Here is a 15,635-nt window from a genome sequence, read left to right as displayed (position 1 = left end):
AACGTAAAGGATAATTTGTAAATAACATACACTAATGAATAACAAATAACCAATAGACAAATACTAACAAGCAAGGCAACAATCTCAATCATTCAACATTCAAAATTTAAGTGAATTACTAATCAATTTTTAAAGATACACTAAAAAAAAGAGAGAAGAAATTATAATCAATAAACTATACGTACAAAAAGTTTAAAAATGAACAATATACATATATATAAGTATGAAATGTAATCAAGATAGAGTAAAAATAAACACTACATAAAATAATAGTATTTAGATGAATTTTGAAGCAAATATTATATAAGAAGAAAATTAAAATATATAAAATAATATATATTAATTTAGAATATGTAATACACATGGAGTGAAAAACTTGATATAAATAATAGTATACATATATAATAATACATGTAAAAAGCAGAAATAAATAAAACATAATAGAGTAGGCTTTTTAAAAGAAATAAATTATTTATGAAAATAAGTGAAAAAAAATGAAATCTATCATATGTCATATATGTACATATAATGAAAATAATTTAATATAAATTGTGTATACATATATATAAAATAGTATTATATAAGGACATTATCGTATAAATCTTTTAAAGCATAGAAATATATATAGGTGAATTTAAAAAATATATTATAAAATAAAAAATGGAAAATATATATATTATATTGGATTAATATAAAAAAAATACATTACAAACTTAAATAATAATATATGATAATAGTATAAAAAAACTAAATAATAGTATATAATAGAATAAAATTATGTATATAAAAAAGGTTAGATATATATATATATATAAATACTACTACTACTACTAATAATAATAACAATAATGATAGTAATAATAGTAATAATGATAAATTAATATTAAAGTAATTAATTTAATAGCAAAAATAACAAAATAGGTTACTAATTTGGAATTAAAACAGAAATTTAGGGGCAAATTTAAAATAAATAAAAAGAAAAGGACCATATCGAACGCGCGAATAACAAAGAGAGACCAAAAGGGAAATTAATCCCTGCCCTCCAAAACGACGTCGTTCGATTATGGACCTAATTGAAATTAAAACAAATCAAGGAGTACAAATTAAAAATATATAAAAAAACTGCATTATAATAATAAAAAACGAAGGGACCTAATGTAAAAATAGACCATCGCGACAAAACGTGCGGATCCTTCCCTCGGGTCAGGTCACCGCACAGATCTCGGTCCTATATGACGCCGTTTTGAAACCACTGAAATGGCATGAAATGAAGTCGTTTCATACGCCATATATAAGTCAACATAAACCCTAAATATTAGTAGACACTCCATTTTTAAAAAAAAAATCTAACCAAAGAAACCTTAAAATCTACCCTCTATGTGCTGTTTTCGATTCGACCATTGCCCACCCCATTCCAACTTGAAACAAAAGGGATGAAGGCTCCGGCGGCGCAATATGTAAGTAAGAACTTCCCCCTTTTTTATCTTTTAATCAGCAAATAAAAACAAATCAAAGGAAAAAGAAAAAAGAAGTAGAAATCGGAAACCACCTTAAAAATATAATGCTATTTGATTTTTTTTCTTTTCTTTCGAATCCGTAATCCTTTTTTATAGTATCTCCGTAATTCTTTTTTATAGTATCACCAATGGCTTTATATAGCCGAATAATAAAAATTACAGAAATTATTTTAGTAAAATGACATAAATGCCCTTAGGTTAAATTACCTAGGAAAAGTTCAAAATTGGCTCATAATTTACTTTGCCATTAATAAATAAATAATAATTAAATAAGATTGAGGTGTTATAAGTGTTGACACCATTTTTTGTAAAACGAGGGTCGACTTTAATTTTGAAAAACGAAAACGAACACGGGAGTCTCCACCAATCTTTTTTGATGAGGTGTGATCGGGTCACCTCGTAAAACAATTGTGTTTAATAAATGATTTGGATTTATTAAAACAATGCTTTTGGTCTACGAAATTCAGAAAAATAGGTTCGGGAGTCGATTACGTACGAGGAAGGATTAGCACCCTCGAAACGCCAAAAAATTGGTACCTAGTTGATTAATTAGTGTCTTAATGTCGAAGATTGAAAACTTTGAAGAGTTTTTAAAAATACTATCATAAAAAAAAACTCGAATAACATGGGTTGGAATTTAGGATTCTCTTGTTTAGAAAAAAATCACATCCAGCACGTTAGGATACAATACTTTAAACCCTCGAACCCAAGATCACCTTATGGTTCCAAAACCCATACTTTGAAATTTTAAGAGAATATTTGGCTATTTGGTCAAACGAAAGAATCGAAACCCAGCACATTAGGGTACGTTTTCTTGAATTTCTAAACACGAAATATTGCCTTATTTAGATTCCTTTCACCATTTTTTGATATTTTAAAAAGGGTATTTTGCTATTAGTTTTAACGAGAAAGGCCAAAACCCCATAAGTTAGGATACAATTTCTCGAATCGCCAATACACAAAATATTGCCTTATTTGAAATTTTCATTTTTGCATGTTTGGGTAAAAAATGTAATGTTTGAAATAATGCGTGAACAAAAAGGTTGCGTCGATGGGGTGACAATTTATAATATGGTGAAATAATTTTTGAACAACATGATATACGAATGAATTGCCATAGCATGGAAATACGAGTAAACGAAATAATACACATAATGGCAATAATGCGAAAACAAATAAACTAATTACAACGTACGTAATGATAATAATCACACCATGTGCAACATTTTAACATATCAATATTAATAGTCCAAGCAAACGAAACGAAATAATAAAGAACAATTTTACGTAGGTAATAGTATAAGACGAATAACTTATGAGATTAACTCGAAATGTATGGCAAAATGTCTCAAACAAGCAATATAAAGCTTTAAAATGAAAAAAAAAATACTAAGATAGTTTAAAATAATTAAAAACAGTATTCTTTATTTTTATTAAAATAATATATATATATAAATATATATATATATATATATATAAATTCTAAGAGACAATATATACATATAGTTGTTAAACAAATAATAGAATAAAAAATTAAGTAAATATTAGGCAAAACATTTAGAATAAATAATATATGTATAACTTAAAATAAATAATAATAATAGAAGAGCTCCTTTTTAAAAATAAAAAAAATTAATTTTTAAAGAAAAAGAAAATAAAATAATTATATGGAATAAGGATTAAATTGAAATCGGATTAGAACTCGCGGTCTAAATTGCAAATAAATAAAAGGGGTGGCTCGGGACCAAAATGAAACGCGCTCAAAGAGCGAGGGACTTTCAGGGAAATATTCCCCAGTCCTAAAGCGCGGCGTTTTAACCGTGGAACAACACATGGTCTAAGGACCAACTTGAATCGGAAGCAAAAATACATGGCTAAAATAAAAATAATAATAAACCAGAATTGAATACGTCGAAAAAGCGTAGGGGCAGATTGCGCAAATATCCCCTTAGAGTCAAAACGTGCGGATCCCCTGGCGGGTCGGGTCGCGCGCGCGGGTATGGTGGAAACGATGTAAAACGGCGTCGTTTTGGCCATGGCTACTTAAGTCCAAAACGGAGGTGTTTCATACTTAGGATAAAATAAAATAAAAAACCCAAAGAAAATCAGTTTCATCCCATTTTTTTTAAAAAAATTCAGAGAGCTTTTGAGCTCTCTCCCTCTCTCAAACCCCCACCCCGCTCGGCCTAGGGTTTCGGCCGTAAGTGCCGCCGTAGCGCCACCGTGACCGATGGCCGACGTTGCGCAAAAGAGGCGTTTCAACCCCGATTTCCAGTGCGCTCAAAGATCCAACCTTCTTTGGCCTAAAAAACCAGGAGAGGGCACCCCTAGCCCCCCTTTTAGGTCTAATTCCGACAACGGGAAAAGGGCCTCCGACGACCGGACTTGAGGGGCTATTCTAGGTGAGGTTTTTCTTTCTCTTTCTTTGTTCTTACTAGTTGTATGTAAAAAAAAATAGAAGAAAAGAAAATACACAGGGAAAAGAAATGTGAATTTGAAAATGAAAAAAATCTACCTTTGATACTTGTTTTCTATTTTTTATTTTTCTAATGTTCGTCAAAAAAAAGAAGAAGCATTACAAGGTTAATATTTTGGCCTTTATAGCCGATCTAAGCGATTCATGATCTATTTTTTTATTATTTTTTGATTTGGCCCCTATTGCTGTTGTCGTTTTGTGCTTTGTTGGTTTCTTGCAGGTAGCAGAGGCGTGGCAGAGGCTGTGAGACGCGATGATAGAGGCGTACGGTCAATGGTAGAGGACCCAGGCGCAGCGCCTAGGGTTAGCAACTTTGTTTTTTCTGCTAAAATTTTTTAGCTTGTGGGCTTTGGGCTACTAGGGTTAGGTTTGGGCTTGGGTTGTTGTTTTTAATTTGGGTCGTATCAGGATAGTTGTAATTTGGACTCTTATGGACTGTTAATTTATTTGGTTTAGTCTTGGTCAAAATTAGGCTTGTACAATAAGGTTAGGGTGTGTCTTGGCTGGTTGTTAGCTAGAAAGTCACTTAGGTGGCTAATGTAATGTTTCGAATTCGGGTCGGTCTGTCTCGGTCGGCTTTGGGGTGTCACAATCTATCATAGGGTTCATCTCTCTTAGGTATTTAGAAAATTAGTTCATGATTAAAAATAAAAACATCCAAAGGGTAGTATAACTGAAAGGAATAAAGAAACTCATGATAATCTCTTAAGAAATCAATTAGGAATCTTCCATCTTAATGAAAATCTGGTTCAGAGTCGGCTTTAGTAGTGTCTTTGGAGTTGCTTTCTTGAATATTCTAGGAAGGTTCTCTTATATCTTCTTATTTTTGTCATATATATATCTTAGAATGCCAGAAAAGCCTAAAATTCGTATTTTTTAGCAGGTCAAAGTGCAAATCTACGAAATTGATGTCGTCCCATAGTCAAGTGGAATAGGTCAGCTCATGTGGGTCCTATACTTTGCCCCCATTTTCTGATTTTCACTCATTTTTTTTGCTCCTTTTCCTCCCAAATGTTATATTAAACATAATGATGGAAATTGTTGTAACCCAAACATCTCTCTAAAATTTAAAAATTGAATTAAATGTGATCCAGAAATGTTCAAGTTATTATCCCCAAATCACCCGCAAATAATGATGGCAATTGTGGAAAGGCCCTCGTATAACCCTAAAGACCCGTTTACCTTAAAATTGAAAGTTTTGTTTTATCCAAAAGGATGTGGTGCTCTTGAATGCAATTGATTGTGATTGAAAATTCAAGTGAAGTTGACGGAAAATAGGTTAGAAAATTCTACTTGTCCAAAATTTGAATGTGAAACAGCAAATTCAATGATATAAGAAATGCATAAATGCATTTGGATCAAACGAGATGAAGAAATGTTGAAATTGTTTTGCTCAAGTAGATACCCACAATTGTGGAAAACTGAGTCAATACTCAAAAAGTATAATCACAATTCTATAAGACATCCAGAAGTGTTAAACTTCTTACCCCAAAATCACTCACAAATAGTAACGACAAATTTGAAATGTTTGTCTCATTTAAAAAGATTAATTGTAACTGTACAATAATTCTTGGACTAGTTGGAAGAATCCACCTAAAGTAAAGCAAGGACTAATTATAGAAAAGTCAGTCTATGAATGATACCCGTCCTAAATGCAATGTGTTCCAGAAGTGTTCAACCACATACCCCACAAATAACGATGGCAAATTGTGGAAAATGTTCTCAATAACTAAAGTATAACCTTAAAGACCCATCTTAAATGTAATGTGATCCAGCAATGTTCAACCTCTTATCCCAAGTCACTCAGGCAATTTTATATTATTGACAGTTTAATTTTAAAATTTCATAAAATTTTAAAATTTCTCCCAATTTCGTTGACAGTTCAATTATAGATCTCATACAATGGCTAGTCTTTCATTTCTATTATTTCATTTTTGCAGTGATGAAAGGTTTTAATTGGATTTTGCTCGACCCTACTAAAAAACATGTCGATGTTATTAAAATTGATATATTTACCTTATTATAAAAGATTAATTGTAAAAAAGTCAGTCAATGCTAAAGTCACATATAACTCCAAAGACCCCTCAAAAAAGTGATATATTTGCCTTCTTTTGAAATATCTTCACTTCAAACCATTGTTGTAACCCAATCATCTATTTAAAAATTAAAAGTTCAATGTGGAATTGAATTAAATGTGATACAGAAATGTTGATGTTATTATCCCCGAATCACCCGCAAATAACGATGGCAATTGTGGAAAAGGCCCTCAATTAATAGCCCTAAAGACCCGTTTATCTTAATATTGAGAGGTTTGTTTCATCCAAAAAGATGTGGTGCTCTTGAAAGCAATTGATTGTGATTGAAAATTGAAGTGAAGTTGATGGAAAATAAGTTAGAAAATTCTACTTCTCCAGAAATTGAATGTGAAATAGCAAATTCAATGTCGACGTATTTTTTTATCGTTTTTGAAACAATGATATAAAAAAATCCTAAATGCATTTGGATTAAGCGAGATGAAGAAATGTTAGAAATTGTGTTGCTCAAATAGAGACCCACAAATGTGGAAAACTGACTCAATACTCAAAAAGTATAAGCACAATTCTACAAGACATACATGTCTTAAAATTTACATCAATATGTTAAATTAAGAATATTAAATAAAGAAATTATTTATCATATTGTTATTATTAATCTTGAGTTGGTGTCAAGTTAATTTTTGACACCAACTCAATCAACAATAAAAAATATTTTACCATACACATGATGTGGGTGAACAAGTATATTTTATATTAAAAAATATATTTATAAAAAAAATATGTGAAAGATCTCAATAGTCTCTCTCAATTTCCAAATTGAGGAAATTGGTCACCCTAAAAAAATTCAGAGCAATTTAGTCCCTATTAATTTTGAAAGTGAGCAACTAAGAATAATTAATCAGGACGTTAATTTTCCGTAAAATGTACATGGTTTTTGTTGGTATATTAATAAATTTAGCCTTCAAAATTTGCACACTTTGCAATTTGGTCTTAGTTTAACAAAAATTTCCTGCAATGTTTGTGTAAATATGTAAATGTTGAGGTTGAATTTCTTGAATATTTTTTAAAAATTAAGGCAAAAATGACAAAATATATAAACATTGAAGGCTAAATTTATAACTATACCAATCAAAATTATCTACGATTGATGGAAGAATTTAATACCATAATTAATTGTCCTTATTTACTCACTTTCAAAATTGATAGGGATTAAATTGCTCCAATTTTTTGAGAGGGAGTAATTTGTGCAATTGTGAAATTAAGAGGAATTGGAGAGGTCTTTTACCAAAAATACATCGACAAATGATTATTAGTGGAGTTGCAAGCATTTTCTATATGAATTTTTTAGTCTTTTGTTTGATTCTCAAATAATATTTTTCAATCGTTTTACTTGAAGATTATATAAAAGTATGAAAAGGTGAAAATACACATATAATAATATTAATTTCTCTTTAAAATATTAATATTTTAATAATTTTAAGCCCCTGACTGAGTTGGTATCCAAGCCAACCAATCAACTCTAATTAGAATAAGTTATATCATTCAAGGATACTTTAATGTTCTTAATGACAAACAATTGGCGAGGGTAATAAATATAACTTTATTGATGTAATAGGATAAAATTTTGTTTTATGCACAATTTAATCTTTTATTTTTTCATTTTGATATCGTACATATTTCATGTGTTATTATTAATTAGTTTCAAATCATAAATTTCATTCTTTATTGTATGTTATTTTTAAACACATTTTTGCATTCTAAATTTGTGGTTTTCATACACATGAGTGTGTGATAGGATTTGCAGTCAATATTTAAGAGTTTTATTGAGTTGGTGTTACTCTCAATCAGGTTACCAACTCAGTAATGTATTTACCAGAAGCCCCTCATTTTTAAGCTATTACTATATTTAAGTGTTTTAGAGTTAGTGCTACCTTCAACTACGTCATCAACTCAATCATGAAATTATAAAATTTATAATTAATATTATTACTATGTCACTTTTGTCTTTTCATACTTGTATATCATCTTTAGTTAAAAGAATTATAAATTATAAATCTAAAGATTGAACATGTATTTACTAGTATTAAAATATAAGTACTTTACCACCCAACCTATACTCGATTTAAAAGAAAATATTTTTAACATAAAATGGGTGTGACAAAATTTGGTTATATATATATATATATATATGGGGTTTTCATATATTATAATATTTGTTTTCAAATAAAAAATATAAACTGCAGATGTAATTGTAAGACACATTGTACTCATAAATAAGAAAATAAATTCGAAGCTTAAAAAAAATATTCCCACAAACTCTAAAAAGGAGATGAAGGATACCATAAAAGTAAATATATATTTATTATAATTTGATTACATCAATTGGTTGAATTAAGTATTTCATTACTCAATAATCAATTCGCTTAAACTATTATAATTAATTTTAAAATTGATTTTACGAGGGGCGTATAGCTAGGGACATGGGCTTGACCGAGCCAACTCAACCTATATCATCTGTTTCCATTGAGTTTTGCTCGACCCTACCCCAAAGACCTGTCAATGTTGTTAAAATTGAAGTATTTAACTTGTTGGAGAAGACTAACAGTAGAAAAGTAAGTCAATGCTAAAGTGATATGTCGACGTTTTTTTTTTGTGTTTTGGTGTAAGACGTTTTGTTGTTTTCAAAATAGTTGATAAGCCTGAAATTATAAAAGATAATCATGAGGTCTTAAATGCAATTATGATATTTCGAAAAAGATATTTCTCAACAATTTTTTTTTAATTTCTTAATTGGTGAAAACAAATTTAGGTATTTCCCAATTTGTAAAAACATGATTTTTTTTTATTTCTAGGTTTTTCTTAGCTTTTTTTATATATTTTTGGAATTTTTGTAATCTTCTTATAATTTCTTAAAAAATAATATATTTGTAAAATTTTCTAAATCATAAATACCAACGAAGGAGAATGTGATAAAATTAGGCATAATCACAAGTTTAGTTTTAACAATTTTTTTCATTTTACCTCAAATTTTTTTATTGCTATAGCCCTCAACAGTAACAAATTAAATAATTAATTTAGCCTTTATGAAAAAACTGCACCAATTGAGTTCTCAATGATTCCAAAAAAATTAATTGACCTCTTCATTTAACAAAAATTGTGAGTTGAACAATTTATCCGTTGATTTGACTAATCTTACGGACAGAAATCACATGATAGTATAATAATGTGGCATGCCACATGAAAAATAAAAAATATTTTTTAACAAAAAATTAATTTAAAAAAACATTTTTAAATTTACTTGCAACAACCTTTGAGTAACATCATCCACAAAAGCTTGAAGGTTCATATCCATAGAGCCACCTTTCATGGCGGCTTCCCTTGCTAACCGTTTCCATTTCTGAACATATGTCTTCACTTCCATCCCTTTTCTCTTCATCCCCCATCACCAAATCCAAGCACCTAACGATCTCATCACGTTAATTTATTGAAAGAATATTTTATAAATTAACTTATTATTAAACATTAAAAAATATTTGAAAGAATATTTATGATATAATATATTTATAATATTATAAAATTATTATAATATATAGATATATAATTAAGGATTCAAAATCTTAATATATACAAAATATATATTGTCGAAACCATTTTTTTTATTTTGAAAAATGGGATCGACTTTTAAAACGAAAATGGAGTCGTCACCAATCTTTTTTCGAGGTGTGATTGGGTCACTTTGAGATTAATCATTTTAATAAAACATTTTGATTTCTTAAAATAATAATTTTGGTCTACAAAATTCGAGAAAACGGGCTCGGGAGTCGGTTATGCACGACGAAGTATTAGCACCCTCGTAACGCCCAAAAATTGGTACCTAATTGATTAATTAACGTCCTAATGTCAAAAATTTGAAAAGATTTTAAAATACGATCCTCTTTAAAAACCTGAATAAATTGAATTTGATGTTAAGACCTCCTTGTCTCGAAGTAATAAGATGTCACATCCAGTAAGTTAGGATACGACATTTTAACCCTCGAAACTAAGCTTGTCTCATGCATTAAAGTTTAAAAAGGATATTCAGGTTACGTGGAAAAAAAATTGAAAGCCAGTAAGTTAGGGCACGATTTTCTCAAAGCTCCAAAGTACAGAATATTGCCTTATTTTTAAAAGTTTTCTTTTTTAAAATTGGGGAAAATTGACGCAATATTAAAACGATGCATAAAAACTTTGATTAAAAAAAAGGGCAATATAAAAAACAAATAAAGTATATAATTAATGGAAGAAAATAAAAGAATGATAAGAATGGTTAAATGAATGAACAATATGTAAATAAGAAAGTTCATGGATAAATAAATGAATTAAAGTAAAAGAATAATTAATGATTAAAAAATTAAATGAATAAATAAATAAAGTTAAAAAAAACACTTAAGTCAGCCTAACTCTCACAATATGAAGACTCAACGAAATTCCTCCACCAAAGTCCAACTAAAAATGAAAGCAACTTAAAAAGAAAAGAAGATGAACAAAGAACAAAATAAGAACTAGCCTCAAAAAATAAGAACGCAAGAGAGGGAGAAATTTGAGTGAATGCTCTTAAGAATTATTATTGCTCCAAACTCAAGTGTTTTACAATGAAGGGAGAGGCCTCTATTTATAGTTGAGCCTCCCCAAATTCAACGGTACAAATCAATTACATCAACGGCTAAGATTAAAGGGTATCTACAAATTAAAACAAAATCATATCTTCTAAGATTGCATATCATATCTAAGATTACATATCCTTGAAGATTATGTTTCCATATGCGTCAAGCTTGTAGATAGACCTTCAACCTTTTCAAGTAATGGGCCATCTCGATTGGGCCAAATGATATAATTTTGGACTGGACTTGGACTTTGTTTTATTATTTTGGTTTTTTTTGTGAGCCCGGGCTAAATTGGCCTATTACAGTGTCCCTCTTTGCTCGTTGTCGTGTAACGAGAATGGAGCAAAGACTACAAAAGGGTCAATTTTTCTCGGTCTTGCCGAGTTCTGACTTCTTTGAGTGCTCGTCTTCTTCAAGTAGTCTCATTCCATCCCACTGCATCTTCAGGGGCATAGGAATTAGTGCTTCAATCCACTCCATTATAACATCAAGGAGATAGGATTTGTAGCTCTTTGAGGGAACATTTGTTATCTTCAGTTTGCTCCACTATAACTTCAGGGAGATAAAACTTGTAGCTTCAACTTGTTTCATTGTAATATCTAGGAAATAAGGTTTGATGCGATCTACTCTACCGCAACTTCAGAGAGATAAGATCTATCATTTTAATCCGTCCTGCTGCAACTTCAAGGAGACAGGATTTATAACTTCAATCTGCTCCACTACAACTTCAGGAAGATAAGATTGGTTTATTCAATATGCTCCACTGCAACTTCAGGGAGATAAGACCTGACGTGATCTGCTCTACTGCAACTTTAGAGAGATAAGATCCATCATTTTAATCCGCTCCATTGCAACTTTAGGGAGATAGAATTGGTTTCTTCAATCTGCTCCACTGCAACTTCAGGGAGATAAGATTGGTTTATTCAGTTTGCTCCACTGCAACTTCAGGGAGATAAGACCTAATTTTAATCCACTCCACTGCAACTTTAGGGAGATAGGATTATTGGCTTTAATCTGCTCCACTGCAAATTTAGGGAGATAAGATTTGTCATCTTCAGTCTGCCTCACTGCAACTTTAGGGGGATAAGACTTGCTTTCTACAACTTTAACGCTAGAAAGATAAGATTGGCTACCTTCAGCTTGAATCTACTCCACTGTAACGCCAAGGAAACAAGATTCACTACCTTTAGTTTTAATCTGTTCCACTGTAACTCCAAAAAGATAGGATTTGCTACCTTCAGCTTTAATCTGCTCCATTTCAGCTTTAATCTATTCCACTACAATGCAAGGGAAACAAGATTCGCTACCTTTAGCTTTAATCTGTTCCACTGCAATGCCAGGGAAATAAGATTTGCTTCCTTCAGTCTTAACGCCAAGGAGATAAGATTCGCTGCCTTCAACTTTAATCTGCATTGCTACAACACCAGGGGAACAAGATTTGCTACCTTTAGCTTTAATCTATTCCACTATAATGCCAAGGAGATAAGACTTGTGTCTTTAATCCACTCCACTGCAACTTCAGGGAGATAGGATTAGTGGTTTCAATCCGCTCTACTATAACTTTAGGGAGATAGGATTATTGGCTTTAATCTACTCCACTGCAACTTTAGGAGGATAAGATTCGCCATAATCTACTCTACTGCAACCTCAAAGAGATTAAATCTGTGATTATAGCTTTAATCTGTTCCACTGCAACTTCAGGGAAATAAGATTTGTTATCTTCATTCTGCTCCGTTGCAACTTCAGGGAGATAAGGCTAGTGGCTTAAATCTGCTTCCTCACTACCTCGGAAAGATAAGACTTGCCGTCTTTGATCTGCTCTACTACTGCTTAGGGAGATAGAATATACAATCTTCAACCTACTCCACTACTGCTTAGGGAGATAAGACTAGTGGCTTAAATCTGCTTCCTACTATCTCGAGAAGATAAGATTCACCGTCTTCAATCTGCTCCACTACTGCTTAGGGAGACAGGATCTATATCTTTAACCTACTCCACTGCTACTCAGGGAGATAGGATTGATGGCTTAAATCTGCTTCCTTACTACCTTGGGAAAATAAGATTCGCCATTTTTTATTTGCTCTACTATTGCTTAGGGAGACAGGATTTACAATCTTCAACCTACTCCACTATTACTCAGGGAGATAGGACTGGTGGCTTAGATTTGCTTCCCTACTACCTTGGGAAGATAAGATTCACCGTCTTTGATCTACTCCACTACTGCTTAGGGAGACAGGATCTACAATCTTCAACCTACTCCACTGCAAACTCAGAAAGGCAAGGCTGATGTTTTCGATCTACTTCACTGCCAGTACAGTAAGACAAGATCTGCTGCTTTCAATATGCTTTGCTGCAAACTCAGTGAGGCAAGACTGATAGCTTCAATCTACCTTACTACATCATCCTCTAGAGGACATAACCTATAGAATGGGTCTGTGCTAATGCTGAATGATTAGGATGCCATGATTGAAATAAGTCAAATGCTCTTAATTAGATATGCTATGAATGATCTATGAATGCAAAATGAGAATGATCTCTTTTTTAATGCTTAGGGTGTCATCATTTGTTTTTCATTAGGAGTCTTATCACAGACATATTACACTCCTATCTTATTCAACTGGTATTTTTCAATAGAAAACTCGAAGAAACAATCACATTCTGCTCAACAAGCTTGCCCTGTTGTAATTTCAGAGTCTCTTCCACTGTACCGTCTAGGACATAAAGTTTTTATCTCCCACTGCAACTTCAAAAGAATAATATTTGGTTTCTTCCATCCATCCTGCTGCCACTCAGAGGTATAGAATTTGTATCATTTTCAGTCAAATTGATCTGTTACACCATTCCCTGGGTGTAATGACCAAATGTATATGCTTGAAATTTTCATGAATGTAGAGTATCATTTTTCTTTTCCCGAAAATGATCCCCTTTTACATTTGAGTTGACATTGCTCGTTATTTGTCGAGATGATATCACCGACGAAATGTCTTGTCTTTTTGTTCAACAAAAATATTCAAAGAGATAATCATCTTTCAATATTTCCAACCCTTAAGCTTAGTGAGTTCTAAACAATAGTCCTATTTCAAATTCTCGTATTATTTAGAAGCTTCCAGAGTAATATGTAAAACTCTTTTTATGAAAGTATTATTAGTCCATTAATCATTATTTCAATATAAAATGCTTAAAAAATATTATAATAATGGACAAGAAGGAAATTAATTAGGAGCATAGCTCAAAATAATTAAATTAATCAAAGATAACCAAGGCAATAAAAAGAAATTGATTGGGGCGTATCTTGAAAAGAATAAGGTAATCAAAGATAGCAAATTCAAAAATGGGTAAGATGGAAAACTAGGTGCCGCAGATATTGTAGCCTAAACTTCTCTGTATGAACTTTTTGAGGACCATTTTGAGCTTAATATGTGTTTAGGGGATCTGGAGTACTTTGTCAATGCCCTAAGATGTAGCATACTTCCTTATTGTTAATTCAGGCATAGCAAGACTACCACATGCCCCATTTTCGTTCAAAATTTAAGCTGCCCTTTTCAGGTTTCAACTCAAAACCCCTTTGGTCTCAAAGCGCCCTTTGCGGGTTTTCGCCTTGGCCTCTCCTCTTTTTCTTTCTTCTCTTTTTTTTGATTTTTTATTTTTTTTCTCAAGGCGCCCTTTGTAGGTTTTCACCTTGGCTTCTCCCCTTTCAGGTAAAATACTTCCTGACTGAATTTGAATTCACTAAATTGGGCAAGTCTTTGGCATCCATCTCGGTCAATAAAAATACTCCTCCAAAACAGGCCTTCTTTACAACGCAAGGCCCTTCCCAATTTGGAACCCACTTTCCTTTAAAATCCTTTTCTATAAGAAGGATCTTTTTTAACATTAGGTCCCCCTCATGGAATTCTCTAAGATGAACCTCTTTGTTGTAAGCTCGCATCATCTGACTGTAATGGATAGCTTTTAACCCTTTTTTCTTTGATTGGGTTCAACATTACACAAACCAATGGGCCAGGTGTTGCCCAAGGAAAGGTCCTGGTCGAATTTGGTGAGCGTAGATGGTAACTTCTTTATACCAATCTTTACAAGTCTCAGTCATCTTTCCCACAATCCTTGTTTTATTTTTCTTTTTTGGTTGCCTATGGCATCTAATCTTTGAATAGACTACAAACTTTTGACATTGTCCTTTTTGGCATTCTTTATCGGCGTCGGATCTTTTTCTTTTTTTTTTGAAATTGGAATTTAATGACTTTGACCTTGTAACATTGGGATATAAAGCTATTTCGACCCTCTTAGCGAAATAATCGAAGACCACAAAGATGAATCGATCTTGACTAAGAACTTTTGACGAGATTAGCCCAATCACATCCATGCCCTACATATGGAAAATTTGTGAAGAAATGGAAGAGGCACATAGGTTTTATCTTCCTCAAATTGGTATTTATGGTATAATTGATGTGATCCCCTTCTATGGTGGACCAGCAGTACTGAAACCTCGTGATTAACGTGGCTATCGTAAAACCATTAGTAGGTGTTCTTCTGACACATTTATAGACCTTTTAGCCTTAACAGCATCCATACTTCTTAGTAAGCTAGACATATCTTGGTATGATCGTGCGAAAAGATTTTTGAATTCTTGGAGTAATTTAGTGATGTTTCGCTTTGTTTCGATGGACAAACTCTAATCTCTTTCTCTTCTCCTACGCTCACTATCCACTGACTTTTGTAAGGTAGGATCTATTTTTCATCTTTTTCTACCATTCTTAACAAATCATGAGATAGGTTACAATCTCAGTCATATTCAAAGTCCTAAGATTCCCCTGACACATATCTTACTCGAAAGGAAATTTTAAGTCAATAGCAATATCACTCATGTTGTTGATATTTGAAGACTTATTGTAGGTACAAAGGTGGATTCTATAGAATAAATAAGTCTAAGGACAATTATTTGTATGAATGAAGAATAAAATAATAT

The 15,635-nt window shown here is 31.7% G+C and overlaps 1 long non-coding RNA gene across 1 annotated transcript; it reads left to right on the top strand.

The window, feature by feature from the left end:
• Window positions 1–3,199: 3,199 nt before the first annotated feature.
• LOC121216823 (uncharacterized) lies at window positions 3,200–5,104 on the top strand. Its single transcript, XR_005913032.1, has 3 exons — window positions 3,200–3,919; window positions 4,214–4,296; window positions 4,877–5,104. It is a non-coding gene; the product is annotated as an uncharacterized lncRNA (long non-coding RNA).
• The last annotated feature ends 10,531 nt before the right edge of the window (window positions 5,105–15,635 follow it).

This window comes from Gossypium hirsutum, chromosome D05, assembly GCF_007990345.1.
Source record: "Gossypium hirsutum isolate 1008001.06 chromosome D05, Gossypium_hirsutum_v2.1, whole genome shotgun sequence".
Taxonomy (NCBI): domain Eukaryota; kingdom Viridiplantae; phylum Streptophyta; class Magnoliopsida; order Malvales; family Malvaceae; genus Gossypium; species Gossypium hirsutum.
Note: the sequence above shows the minus strand (reverse complement) of the source record. Positions and strands in the feature narration are given on the sequence as shown.